Genomic DNA, 13,671 nt, shown 5'->3' with positions numbered 1-13,671 from the left:
GCCCACAAGATGTCCATTTATGAAAACACCTCAGGTCCCTGGAAGGACGGGGCCTCCTCTTGGCCCTTTTTAGCATGTAGGTGGGATCTAGTAGGGGTTGTGGCCCAGCAGGCCTGGAAAGGAAAAAAAGACAGTAGGGGGCATGTTAATTTCACTCCTCTTCTTGTGGTGCCACTCCTCTGGGGGCACTGCGGTCAGGACCAGCTCTTGGCAAAACTATGGGACTTATATTTATATCATTTTCCCCTTCCTGTTCCAAGCTTTCCGTTGTCACTCCTTGTCCAATTCCTCCAGAACTTCCCTTAATGCCCAGGTCTAATGATCTTCATTTACATCTAATCTGCTATTCATCCTGGTAATGATCCAAGGAATGCATCTCTCTCTTTTTTTCTTGATGTCTGATCTTATTTATTTGTTCCTCTTAAGAATATCTCAGTTTTGACTGGACTCAGACTTAGAGGTAGTTCTCAGAGACGACAGCCCCCATCTCTTGGCCATCTGTCCCTGGCATTCTTCTTTGTTCTCTTTCATTCTCTTGGCCTAAAGCTTAGCCTATTCTGTGTCCTTTTCCTTATTTTTCTTAGTACACTGTTTCTTGAGAGTGATATGCTGACATGTTTGTTGCAGGACATGCAGAGCACCCAGATGCTGAATCCTGGGCACGGTCGTCCTGGGTTTCTTGCCTTCTGTGTTCAGGGGCTTTCTTATAACATGCTGGCACATATCTTCTTTAAAGGGACTGAAGAGTTTGGGGATTCCGCTAGCTCTTTTGGCCCCTGGCAACAAGGCACAGTGGTATCAGTGAGTCTTGGAATATCCTTCTTCCCCACCTTCTTTTTTTTTTTTTAACAGTCACCAAATCGAGAACAGTCAGATTGACATCTAAAATACAACCCCAAACAGATTTGTGCCTCATTTTTCCAGTTCTCCTTGGTCTGTAACAAGAATGCCCCTTCTTGAGCGGCAGGTAGAAATGACCATGGGTCAAGACACTCTGCTTCATGGGGAAACCTTGTTTGTCATTCCCACTACTGATCTGGCCCACATAATCCTTCCGTTCTTCACCCAAAGCATCAGCAGTAACTTCTGTGGCCATATGCTTCTCACAAACAGTACAAAGTTTGCATTCGTTGTCCAGTTCAATGAGTTTCTGGCAGCTGGTGGCTGGGAAAGAGATGTTCAGCTTCATCTTGAAGAAGCTGACCACTTTGAAGATCACACAGGAAAGAGGTGGAATACATCTTTAATCATTGGGTGGGGGAGAAAGCTATGGAGGGAGACTTCTAGGACTCTCAAATCTGATATGGGGAAGGCTTCTCTGGCAGTCACACTATTGTGGGAAGCTCAGGAACAGAACTTTGGCTTTTTCTTTATCCCCCCCACTATATCTGTGGGCGTTTGGAAGACTGCAACCTTTAGCAATCTAGGAGGGTACCTGCATTTCCATGTGAGTCTCCTCCGGTGGAGGGTGGGATAGGGGTGGGGATGGGATTAACTGGGCCGGGCAGAAGGGAAGAGAAGCACTTGACCTGCTCCCCAGTCAGACCTCTGTCCACTGAAAGGCTAACTTAACAAACAGGACACCAGAGAGGAGTAGCTGAAGTGAGTGAGCAAAGAAATAATAGGACTGTAACGATGGAATTCCTATCATTTTCCTGCCACCTCCCTATATATCTGTACTAAACCAAGGCTGTAGCCAAATGACAAGCCCTGCTTGGAGAGGCTGCTCTGGAATCAATTGGGTGAGTCTCCATCCCATGCCAAGTAACTGGCACCATCCATCAGGGGTTTGGGCTCAAGATCTAGACTGCCTGGGTCTAAGTCTGTGGTCTGTCTTCCATAAGCTGCCTTCCAATGCTTCAGAAGCATTACTTGGTCTTCTCCAAGCCTCCTATGCCTGTCTGTAAAATGGATGCAAGAAACAGTACCTACCTCCCAGGGTTGTTGTGAAGATTGTGCCTGGCTCAGGCTAAAAGCTTCTGTAATGGTAGCTTCCGACCTTGCCCCAGCCCATTGCAATGGGCCGGTCACCTACACCAAACCAATGAAATTGCTCTGTTGTGGTCATTGATGCCCTGCATGTTCCAAATCCAGTGCTGAGTTCTCAGTCTTCATCTCTGGGCAGTTATCAGCATGTAACACCATTGATCATTCCTTCCTGGAAACTTTTCTCTTGACTTCCATAACTGTAACACCTCAGTCTCCTTGTTTGTCTCCTTCTTCACCAGCCCTTTTTCTTCTTAGTCTTCTTTGCTAGTTGCTTCTCATCTCCTCAACCTCTCAACGTTGTATTGCGTTGGGCTCCATCCTAGGACCTCTTCTCTTCTTCATCTATTCTTTCTCTCTGAGTAGTGTCCACTAGTCCCAACATACAAAATATCATCTCCATATATAAATACATACAAAAACCATCTTTACAAGGATGATCCCAAATTTGTACTTTTTTATAAATATAAAACCCCTACTCTGAGCTCCAGATGTGCATATCTGACTGCCTACTTAACATCTCTACTTCACTATCTAAACCTGTCTCAAAATTAACATGTCTACATCAGAGCTTTTGAGTCCCTTCCTCCTAAATTTGCTCTTTCACTTGAGAAACAGAAAGCAACCTTTACTACCTGCCATCTGGGAATTGGTCTGATATTTACATTTAGGCTTCACTATTAGTTAGAAGCTGGCCTGGTGTTCACAGGAGGCCATGCTATTCTCATGTTGGACATAAACCATCTCACAGAACACCAATATCAGATTAGTCTAATGAAGGCACACATCATGATGAAGTGAGACAAAACAAGACCATTTCATAACTTAATCTAAGTTCAGACAAAACTAAGGCTGTTGGGAAATTCACAAAGTACCCAGCATCCTCTTTTCCCAGATAATTTGAGTGACTGCTACTTCTCTACCCATTATAACTTCAGTCTAGTTCTAGTCTTCCTTCATTCTAGATAGGAATTATTAGGATACTCAGTCATAGAATTACTCTCACTTCCTTATAGCACTATTCCAGAGTGAACACTCACTTCCTTGAACCCTCCCAAAATCACCTAACATAAGCTTTAATCCAATAATAAGTCCTTTCTAACCCCTATTCCTGAGACACCCATGGTTCCCCTAGGTATGAATTCTCCCTTGGTGCCATGAGTAATAAGCCCAATTTGTTCAACTATAGGCTTGTTCCTGGTGGCTTTTGGCTGGAGGGCATTGTTATATTAATCCCCCCTCTTTTTTTTTTTTTTGCTTAAATGGTACTACCACTATCCATCCAGTTGCCTCAGCCAAAACAGGAATCATATTGATTCTGCTTTTTCCCTCCTCTTTCCACATTTAATTTAGAAGCCAAGTCCTTTCAACTTTATTTCCAAAAGGATTTTGCAGATGACCACTTCTGATCTCCACTTCTACCACCCTAGTCTATCTACATCCCCATCATGTCTAACATGAACTAACATAACACTTCCTGACTGGGCTCCTTGCCTTTACCCTTGCCTCCTGCAGTCAGTTCTTTACACAACAGCCAGAGCAATATTAAAGCATTCAGCAGTTCATGTCCCATGTCACCCTAAGGCCCATTGGATTGCCCATACAATTAGAATATAACCCCAACTCCTTACCATAGTCTACAAGACCCAATGAGATCTGACCCTTGCTGACTTCTCTGAACCTCATCTCTGGATGTTCTTTTCACTTGCTCATTAAACTCAACTTATACAAATCTTTTTGTTGTTCCTTGAACAGAGCAAACTTGTTCCTGCCTCAGAGACTTTGCATATGCTGCTTTCTTTGCCTGGAATATTGTCCCTCCACATCTTCTCATGGCTGTTTCCTTCTCATCATTCAGGTCTCAGCTCAAATGCTACTTCCCCAGAGGCCTTCCTTGACCATCCTATCTATAGTTGCTCCTTTCTCCCTGGCCCCACCCTATTCTCTATCCCATTACCCTGTTTATTTTAACTTCATAGCATGAAGCACTGTCTAAAAATATCATGTTTGCTTACTTTCTAGTTTATTGTCAGTCTCTCCCACGTAGGCTGTAAGTTCCATGGAGACAGGGATTTTTTAGGTGAATTAAAAAATTTTAAATGTATTTTTATGACTTTTTGAGGTATAATTAGCATAAAACTCACACATTTACCATATTTAATATATGTATACACCTGTGAAATCGTCACCAAAATCAAGTTAATGAACATAGCCACCACCACCAAAACTTTGCTGCTTGTGTTTTATGCTTCGTCCTACTGGTCCAGACAATCAATGATCTGCTTTTTATTAGCATAGCTTAATTTGCATTTCTGATTTTGAGATTCAACCATATAGTTCATTTCTCCTTATTACTGAGTAATTGTAGGGATGTACCACAGTCTGTTTATCTATTCACCTATTGAAGGATATCTGGGTTGGTTCCAGTTCTTTGCAATGATGAGCAAAGCTGTTATTAACATTGGTGTCAAATCTTTGTGTGGGGATATGTTGAATGCAAGGATTTTGTGTTTCTGGTTCTTTACAGCATCTCCCACATCTAGGCGTTCGTATAATATTTATACACTATGTGGTGCTTAAATACCCGTTGAATGAATAAGTGAGCCTTCCTTTTTAGCCCAGGTCCATGGACATTTTCACTGTTCCTGGGGCTACCTTAGAATCTGTCACCAATCTAACATCTGTCCTTTTCCTGCCTTTCCAATCTGCAGCCCTGGGTGACCCTTTGAAGGTGACTGTTTCCACTCTTGGCTTGTTGGAGAAATCCTGGTCTTCAGGTTCACTGCCAATGCATGCTGTCTACCCTAAGCTGGCCCCTCTGGCTGCTCAACAATCCGTTCATTCCTCTCTTGCTGACTCCCTATCACATTCCCTACAGCAGCTGCTCCAAACTTCCTGCTCTCTCCTCAAGCCCCCAGCCCCATCCCTCCCCCTCATTCTCAGGAGATGACTTCACCTCCTTCATTATGTACAGGAGCTTCTTCGGCTTCCATCTGACCCATCTGCACATAGCCATCTCAAACGCTTCCGACTTGCAGGAAGACGTGCTCCTCCACCTTGCCAAGTTTAAGCTCTCTGCTGGTGTGCTTGATCCTAGCCCCAACTTTAATGATATTAATAATAACAACAGCAAAAACCAAATGTAATTAGTCCTCTATATGTACCACACACTTAGCTAAGCACTGAGAGAACAACTCTGATTTTTACTGAAAAGCTAGGCCTCTAACATGTATCATTTTCCCCCTAAGTAAAAAAAAACTCATTAATCTCTTCTTATAAGAGTATTGCAAATACTAAGCCCTTGGCATTTGTTGTCTGATTTAATCCTCAAAGCCAGATTTTTAAAAACAGAGACGAAGTCTGGATATCAGAAAGGTTAAGGAACTTACTTTGGGTCAGTTAGCTAGCAAGTGGTGGCTCTGGGATCTGAGCTAAGATTTAAATACAGAGCTCTCTTTCCTTATTTCCCCTCTCTCTGGCTTTCTTTTCCCTTGAAGTTCAGATGGTTCTCTTAATCTTGCTCTTTTATTCATGGCCAATTATTATCTTTGGCCAAAATATAAAGAAACTATAGGAAAAGGTAAAATAAAGGGGAAGAGAGACACACTATGCAGAATCTTGCCAGGCTAACAAGTTTGAATTTCATCCTGCAGGCAGTGGTTCCCGAATGTTAGCATAAAAAGCTAATTAGGAGGCTAAGGTAATATTGCAGAGGGGATAGCAGGGGCCTGGACTACGGTGGTGGCTATGGAAGTGGAGAGACATGGACAGACTTTTTGTGTGTAGTAAAATACACATTTGAACCATTTTTGAGTGTATAACTCAGTGGCATGTAGTATATCACATGGTGTGCAACCGTTACCACTTTCAGTGTCAGAAGGTGTTCATCACCCAGACTGGAGAATTTGAAAAGCCAGAATTGGCAGGGCTATGTAACCAATGTCTATTGGCAGGCTCTGTAACCATTCACGACGATGGTGAATGAGAGGGAGGGGTCAAGCTCATTAGGTTTTGATGGCATGCTGATCGAGATAGTGGCCATCTCTAAAAGAGGTGAGTAAATAAAGCATGGGCTCTTGAGCGGGTAGAAATGAAGGAGACCTGGAGGCAATTATGGACATGTTGACTTTCTTAAAGGCCTTGGCAGGGAGATCTGAAGCAACCGGGCGAAGTAGACCTGCAGTGCGGGTGGAAGTTAAGGCCTGGGGGCCCAGACCACATAACAGCACTCATTGGCATGCAGCTCAGTACTTGTCAGTCACTGGTCCAAGTGCTCTTATTACATGATCTCAGTTAATCCTCGAGTTACAGATGAACAAACAGAGGCACTGGGTACTTCGCCAAAGTTACTAGTATGTGACAGAGATGGGACTGGAACTCAGGTGGACTGACTTTTGGGGCAGTACTCTTAGCCATCATGCTGAGCTGCCTCTCATAGGCTTCATTCCATCTGCACACGGGTGATGCTTGAATCTAGGAGAGTAGAGGCAAGACTGAGGGCAGAGCCTTAAGGAAAATGTACTTCTATGGGGGAAGAAAGGCATGAAAGGAGTTCATTAAAGAAGACAGAAGAAGAGCTAAGGAAGGTAACAGGAAAATGGGGAAACTGTAGAAACCAGAGGAGAGAAGAGTTTCAAGAAGGAGGGGATTATGATCCTGTAGATGTGTTGCAACTGAAGGGCTGCGAAGAGGCCATTTCATTTGCTGGTGATTGTCACTGCTCCCCTTCCAGATGGCTGGTTAGTGGGGGACTAGGAAAGCCAGAGGAAAAGGGTAGGTACAAAAGGCAGCTGGCGTGGACTGGTTTTTTAAGAATGTTGGGAATGAAGTGAAAGGGAAAGATAATTGCTTGAAAAAGTTTTGGAAGGAGTCAGCATAGCATCTTGGCTCATGCTGTGCTTGGCTCATCATCCTGGATCAGATTTCCTGCTGTACCACTTACTTGCTGAGCGACCTTGGGTAAGTGATTTGGGTTCATGGAGCCTCAGTTTCCTCATGGTAATAACAGGGCCCGCCTGTTAAAGCAGGGTTTGGAAGTGAGATGATGCATGTAAAATGCACACTGAAAGAGTCAGTACATGGTTAGCCCTTTGTTATTATGTAGCAATAATATACATAATGCTTAATGAGTGCCAGTGAATCTGGTTCAATGATCCTGACCACCCAGGAAACTCCCAAATCCGGCCTCCTTAGGGTCTTTGTGATTAGCTATGACCAGACTGGAGTCATCAACTGCTGTCAATAGGGGTGCCCTCTTGGGGTCACCTTAGACTGGAGTTAAGTCATGGGGGTTAAAATTCAAACCACAGCAAGCTTAGGAGAAATGGCCCTTCAATTCATGACCCTGCTGTGCAGTGTAATGTGCACAGCTCATGGGAAGGCTAGGTAGAGAACCAGAGTTTTGAAGGGGAAATAACTTACCACAGACCATTCCTTGGCCTGGCTTTTCCAAGTGACTAAGGAAGCAAATAAAGCCTAAGCCTCTGGGCATTAGCTGCTTATGGAGATTTACCCACTTACAATGGGGAAATTCTCTCTCTTTTTCTCTCATTTGAAAACCTTCACAAACTCCATGCAAATATTAGTCTTTTTAAAACTGGCAATACAATAGAATGCAAGCAATGCCCAAAGTCTCTTAAACGTTACTGAATTTTTCCTTCAGGATTCCAAATGCACTTAGGATCTTCAAGATCTCAGAGGTGAGAAGAATCTACCTCTCACGTCTGTGTCTCTGTGAGCTGTAGAAAAATTTCCAGAACCTGCACTGACCTCAGGTCATTTCTTGAAAATTTGTTTTATTTTTAAAAATGTCTCTCCTGCCATCTTCTCCTTAAACTTGAGTGCTAAATGACCCAAAGACAGGCTTTGTGGTTATTTAAGTTCTCCAAGTTCAGGATCAGCAAGAGTTTATCAGAGACATGCTTTCTCCAGGGAAAATTCTGCTAGAGCTCAAGGTATACAGTGGCATTCATGAAGCCCATCTCCTGGGGCTGGCAACTAATTCTGGTACCCACCTTACAGAGCTACAGACAAATGTGGACTGAGTACTCTCTGGGCAACTGCTAGGCCCTGGCTCCTAGGAGCTTCCAACCAAAAGTAGCTACCATGGAAAGGGGTGCTGGGTTTCTCCTGTGCATTGTCCTCTACCCCACCACAGCATCCTTTCCTCCTGGTCTTTGTTCTTCTGCTCCTTTTCCTTGAGCCTTTAGAGTGACCCCCTCCCCCTGCCCCACCCCCAAGAGTGAGAGCCCTTCCTGCTCTCTCACTTAGGTCAGCCTCAGAGCTGCTCACCAGCTGGAGAGACCTCTTTCCCATGGGGGCAGTTGTGCCCTAAGTAGGAGTCTGTTTCAGTAGAGAACTGGAAGTCAAGCAAGATGCCTGGAAGGGGACATATTGGGGCAAGCAGTTTCTGGAGCAGATGCAGGAAACCTGCCTCTGAGCCCTGTCAGCTGGTAGGAAGGGAGTCCAGGCTTTGGTGAAACAAGCCAGCCCTCATCTATCTATAGGAAAGCAGCATTTCTCCTCCAGGCCCAGGCCCAGTCCAGATACACTGACAGAGACTACTTCTCACCTGGGTTGCCCCCTTGGGGAGCAGAAAGGCCCATCCACAGGCTGCTGGAGCCCTGTCTTCAATATGCACTGGTGGCCCTTTGGGAAAGAAGAAAGGATGCCTTGGAGAGGTAGAGCCCTAGATTCTGAATGTAACGTGAGTTCTGCTTTTGGAAATTCTGAGTGACTGGGCATGGTCCTGGGACCCAGGGGCCTCCCAGCCCCTCACTGTATGACTCATAGGCTTCATTCCATCTGCACACGGGTGATGCTTGAATCTAGGAGAGTAGAGGCAAGACTGAGGGCAGAGCCTTAAGGAAAATGTACTTCTATGGGGGAAGAAAGGCATGAAAGGAGTTCATCAAAGAAGACAGAAGAAGAGCTAAGGAAGGTAACAGGAAAATGGGGAAACTGTAGAAACCAGAGGAGAGAAGAGTTTCAAGAAGGAGGGGATTATGATCCTGTAGATGTGTTGCAACTGAAGGGCTGCAAAGAGGCCATTTGATTTGCTGGTGAGCTATGCTCAAGTTCCTGTATTTTCCCATCCCTCAGCTGCTCTAGGTAGGAATTCGGCCCCCTTGAGAGTCCCCCAAAGTGATCCCTTCCATGTGCCTATAAACCATTCTGTCAGCTGTACTCATTACTCTACTCTTTTCCTTTGACCCCAGAACCCATTGTCCACATCTGCCTACTGTTGCTGAGGGCGGCCATCAGAAGCACACTGGTGTCCATGCTTAGGGACCTGTCGGGCGTCATGTGCTCCTCTGGGAGCCACTGGAGAGCTGAGTTTTGGGCAGAGGTTGGACAAACCATCTTTTCTCTAATTCTCTTCCACGCAGGGTTCCTGGGGCCCAAACCTCAGCCTGCTTATACCTGGAGTCTCATAAAGTCCTTAGTGAGTTGTTCCATCAGCCCCTGAACCTCAGCACTTACCCAGGAGCTTACAGGGCCTCTTGGTTTCTGGCTACTCTTCTCATCCCAGTGTGCCAGTGGGGAACAGGAGCCAGGCCAGTGTCCCAAATCAGTCTTCTCCCTGCTCAGTTAAAAACCCATTTCCCCCCAGAGCAGCCTTGGCCCCCTGTGTAAGCAGTCTCTTTTCTCTTACCTTCAGGGCAGGTTTGTAGCAGCTGGGCATCACACACACAGCCTCTCAGACAGCTCCACTGCAGGGCAGGCTTTTTGCTTTCACAGCTGCATAATTAGAAGGAGCAACTTGGAGGAGGACCTGTGGTTGAAGACAGGTTTGTGCTTGTTTGTAGTTCTTAAGAAGGGAGAGGCCTGGGCTTGTTTCAGTGCAGAGAGAAGAGTCAATAGACAAGGAGAAAGTGAAGATACAGGAAAGAGGAGGGGATAGAAGATGAAGCCAGATCCCAGAGTGGAAGACAAAGGGTGGGACCCAGACCCCTCCCCTTAGTGACAGAAAGAGGGAGGGAGCACAAGATGCTGATCTACCTAGTCAGACCATTGAGGAATGGTGGGGCTGGAAGTTGCGCTGTCCCACCTGATAAGTTTCTATTCTCTCTGGGAAAGGAGAGGGATTCTCAGAAATAAGTAGGGGACTCTCTGAAGTGGTCCAATTCCTACCTGGAGCAGCTGAGGGATGGGAAAATATAGGAACTTGAGCATAACTCTAAATGTGACCCAGAGGTACATCCTGGAGGGGCTGGGAGGCCTTCGGGGGAGGTGAGGGATGATGGTCAGAGGTTTGATACAAGGGAGGAATGTTTGAAACTGCTGTTGTAAGAGAGGTTTGACCAAGTGAATTAGGACACCAAAAAGACTGTAGGGCAGCAGTGAGGGTCCAGTTAAGCTTGGTGGTCATGACCGGAGAGTATGGAACAGTCTGCCAAAGTGTGTATTTCTCTAGTAGGGCTTAGCCACAGGCATGGAAAATGTTTTCCCTTCTCTTTAGTAGAAACAGCTACTTCTGCCCTTTCTTAGTAATGGGAAAGCTACTGGACTACGACTGAGGAGACCTGGGTTCACGTCCAGTGTTTCATCATCATCTGTGTGACTCTGGGACAACAAACATGACCTTTTTACATCTCTTATCTACCTCAGAGGTCTCTGAAAAAGAAGAGATGGGAACAATGAAAACAATGAAAGCCATACACAAAGTATGCAAATGGAAAACCAAGGAAAATGAAAGACAGTTCTATCATAAACACTTTGAAAACAAACTGTGGGAAATCTTAAAACAAAGAAAACATTTGCCATATATAGTATAGTGGTCTTACTATATACAAAGAGCTCTTACAAATCAAAAAAGAAAGTATAAAAAGGGCAAAAAGAATGAGTAGGTAATTAACAGAAGAGCTATGAAGAACTGTAATCATAGAAAAGATGTTCAACCTTGCTAATACAGAAATTAAAATTCAAATAAACAATTACTTATATTTTTGCACCTATCAGATTTGCAAAAATTAAAACAAGCCAGTAATACTTAGTATTGGTAGTGTGAGGATACACGCATTCCCATACACTGCTGGTGGGAGTGCAAACTGGCACAATATTTTTAATTCAGGAATTCCATTTCTAGCAATTTATCCTACAGATACATTCCACAAGTATACAAAGATATATATGTGTAATGATATCCACTGCTTCAAAATTTGCAATAGTAAAAAACAAGCCAACAAATACCTTCATACACAACTGAAATTAGTCTCAAAAGAAAATAAAGCATTGTACAAATTTATATGACAGAATAATATGCAGCCACGTTAAACAGAATGCCATGGGAAAATGCCTCAGGTAAATGATTAAATGAAAATAGTGATGGATATAGTTGTATCCCATTTAAAAACTACAGTTGTCCCTTGAACAACATGGGTTGAAGTGCACAGTTCCACTTATACACTGAATTTTTCAATTCATGCAATGGAATTTTTTTTGAGATTTGCGACAGTTTGTGAAAACATTTTCTATTCTCTAGCTTACTTTATTGTAGGAATACAGTATATAATACATGTAACAGACAAAATATGTGTTAACCAGCTGTTGATGTTATCAGTAAGGCTTCTGGTCAACACTAGGCTATAGGCAGTTAAATACTTGGGGAGTTTAAAAGTTATACGGGACTTTCACCTGCACAGGGATCAGAGCCCCTAATAACCGCATTATTCAAGTGTCAGCTGTGCATGTGTAAATAGACAAATATGTGGAGGAATATACAGCAAACATAACAGTGGTTATTCCTGGGAGGGGGGATATAAGGACTTTGTACTTTATATCTGTCTGCAATTTTTTCTCAACATTTCATTGGGAAAAAAATTTAAACATAAAGAAAATTAGAAAGACTTGCATAGTGAACAACTGTATTCTCACCTAGGTTCTGCCATTACCATTTTTACTTGCTTTATCACATATTTCTCCAACTATCTATCCCTCTATCCATCCCATCAGTCCATCTTATATTTTAATCTATTTTATATTAACTTTAACTTAAAAGTAAGTTGTTGATATCTGTACACTTTCCCCAAAATACTTCATCATGCATACCACTACTGGATTACAGAATTTATTTACAGTTTTACCCTTTTGTGATAAAATCTTAAGTGAATGATTCAATGGATTGTACTAAATGTGTCTACCTGTGTAACCCAAATCTCTCAAGACAGAGTGTTGGCATTACTCCAGAAAATTCCCTTATGTCCATCCAGTCCATGTCCACCCTACCCCTGTTCAAACTGAAATTATTTAAAAAATCTCATTTCAAAATATTTTAAAATTTATGGAAAAAATTGCAAAGATGGTACAGGGTTCTCATATAACTCCACATCTAGTTTTCCCAATCATTAACATCTTACATCACTATGGTGTATTTGTCAAAACTAATGAACGAATACTGATACATTATTATTAACTGAAGTCCACACTTTATTCAAATTTCACTGGTTTTTCCCTAATACCCTTCTTCTGTTCCAGGATGCCATCCAGGATACTGCGTGGTATTTAGTTATCATCTCTCTTGGTTCCTCTGGGTTGTGACAGTTTCTCAGGCTGTCCTGGTTTTTGATGGCCTTGCCAGATTTGAAGAGTACCTGTTAGGTAGCTTATAGCATGTCTTTCAGTTTAGGCTTCTCTGATGTATTTCTCATGGTTAGACAGTGGTTCTGTAACTTTCCCATATTTCCAAAAACCATGCTTAGCTCTTGTAATCCAACCTAGTGAAGATACATATTTTAGAGTCATGGCTGTGGCTGGTGATAAGAAGCATGTCTAGTTTGAGCAACTTGGAGAAAAGGAAAGAGAAGGTGGAAAGGTCCAGGCTGACCATATGCAGGCACATCCTTGCAATGACTGTAACCTGCCTGAGGAGGGGCAGGGAATAGGGCAGGGAGAGAGATTTCCCAAAGGGGACTGAGATGTTTCTGTAACAGATATTTCCTAAATCAAGAAGCTTTCTGATCTTGAAGGATTCAGGACCACATCAGGTGAGAATTCCTCATCACCTTCTGTGCAGATAGTGACTTCAGGGCAGGCTGTGAAACCAGCGCTGGGAATGCCCAGGCATGAGCACAACCTCAGCACTCAGTCTATTCTGGGAACATGTGGACATATTCTGCAGCAGCGTATTTATACTTTGACAAAATAAGCAAAGGTTCAAAGAAATAATCCTTGGCTTCCTCCGTATAGCCCACAGTTTTATCTACCGAAGAGCATATCCTGAGCAGAGACGGGGAGCACAGGATGGCCTGTTAACCATTATAAATAACACGAGGCCATCTGTGGGGGTGGACCTGGATTTGGAGGAGCAAGTGCCCATTATGCAGGGTTAATAGGGGCAGAGAGGAATCCAGTCAGTGAAATGTGAGAGAATCAATATGTGGAATGCTTGACGAGAGCACATTCACACATTTCACAGAGGAAGAAGGCTAGAGTTACACCAAGGAACTGCAGATGCTTGATGCCAAAAACCAACCTTAAGCATTTTCTTTTCACTGGCTACATTGAGCACCCCAAAAAGCCTCCCAAACGGGGCTCAGTAGGCTTTCCCAGTGCTCTCCGGGTGTCTGTCTGTGGCTTAAGACTGCCCTCTAAAATCCCTCTGCTCCCCTCAGCTCCACAGGGACTCGGGAGAGAGCAGGCTTGGTGTGTGTGTATGTCTCACTCTCCAAGTGAAGGTGTGCCCCA

The 13,671-nt window shown here is 43.7% G+C and overlaps 1 pseudogene; it reads right to left on the bottom strand.

Moving 5' to 3' along the window:
- Positions 1–432: 432 nt before the first annotated feature.
- On the bottom strand, positions 433–1,189 carry LOC108384613 (small ribosomal subunit protein eS6-like; annotated as a pseudogene).
- Between the last annotated feature and the right edge of the window lie 12,482 nt (positions 1,190–13,671).

This window comes from Manis javanica, chromosome X, assembly GCF_040802235.1.
Source record: "Manis javanica isolate MJ-LG chromosome X, MJ_LKY, whole genome shotgun sequence".
Lineage (NCBI taxonomy): Eukaryota > Metazoa > Chordata > Mammalia > Pholidota > Manidae > Manis > Manis javanica.
Note: the sequence above shows the minus strand (reverse complement) of the source record. Positions and strands in the feature narration are given on the sequence as shown.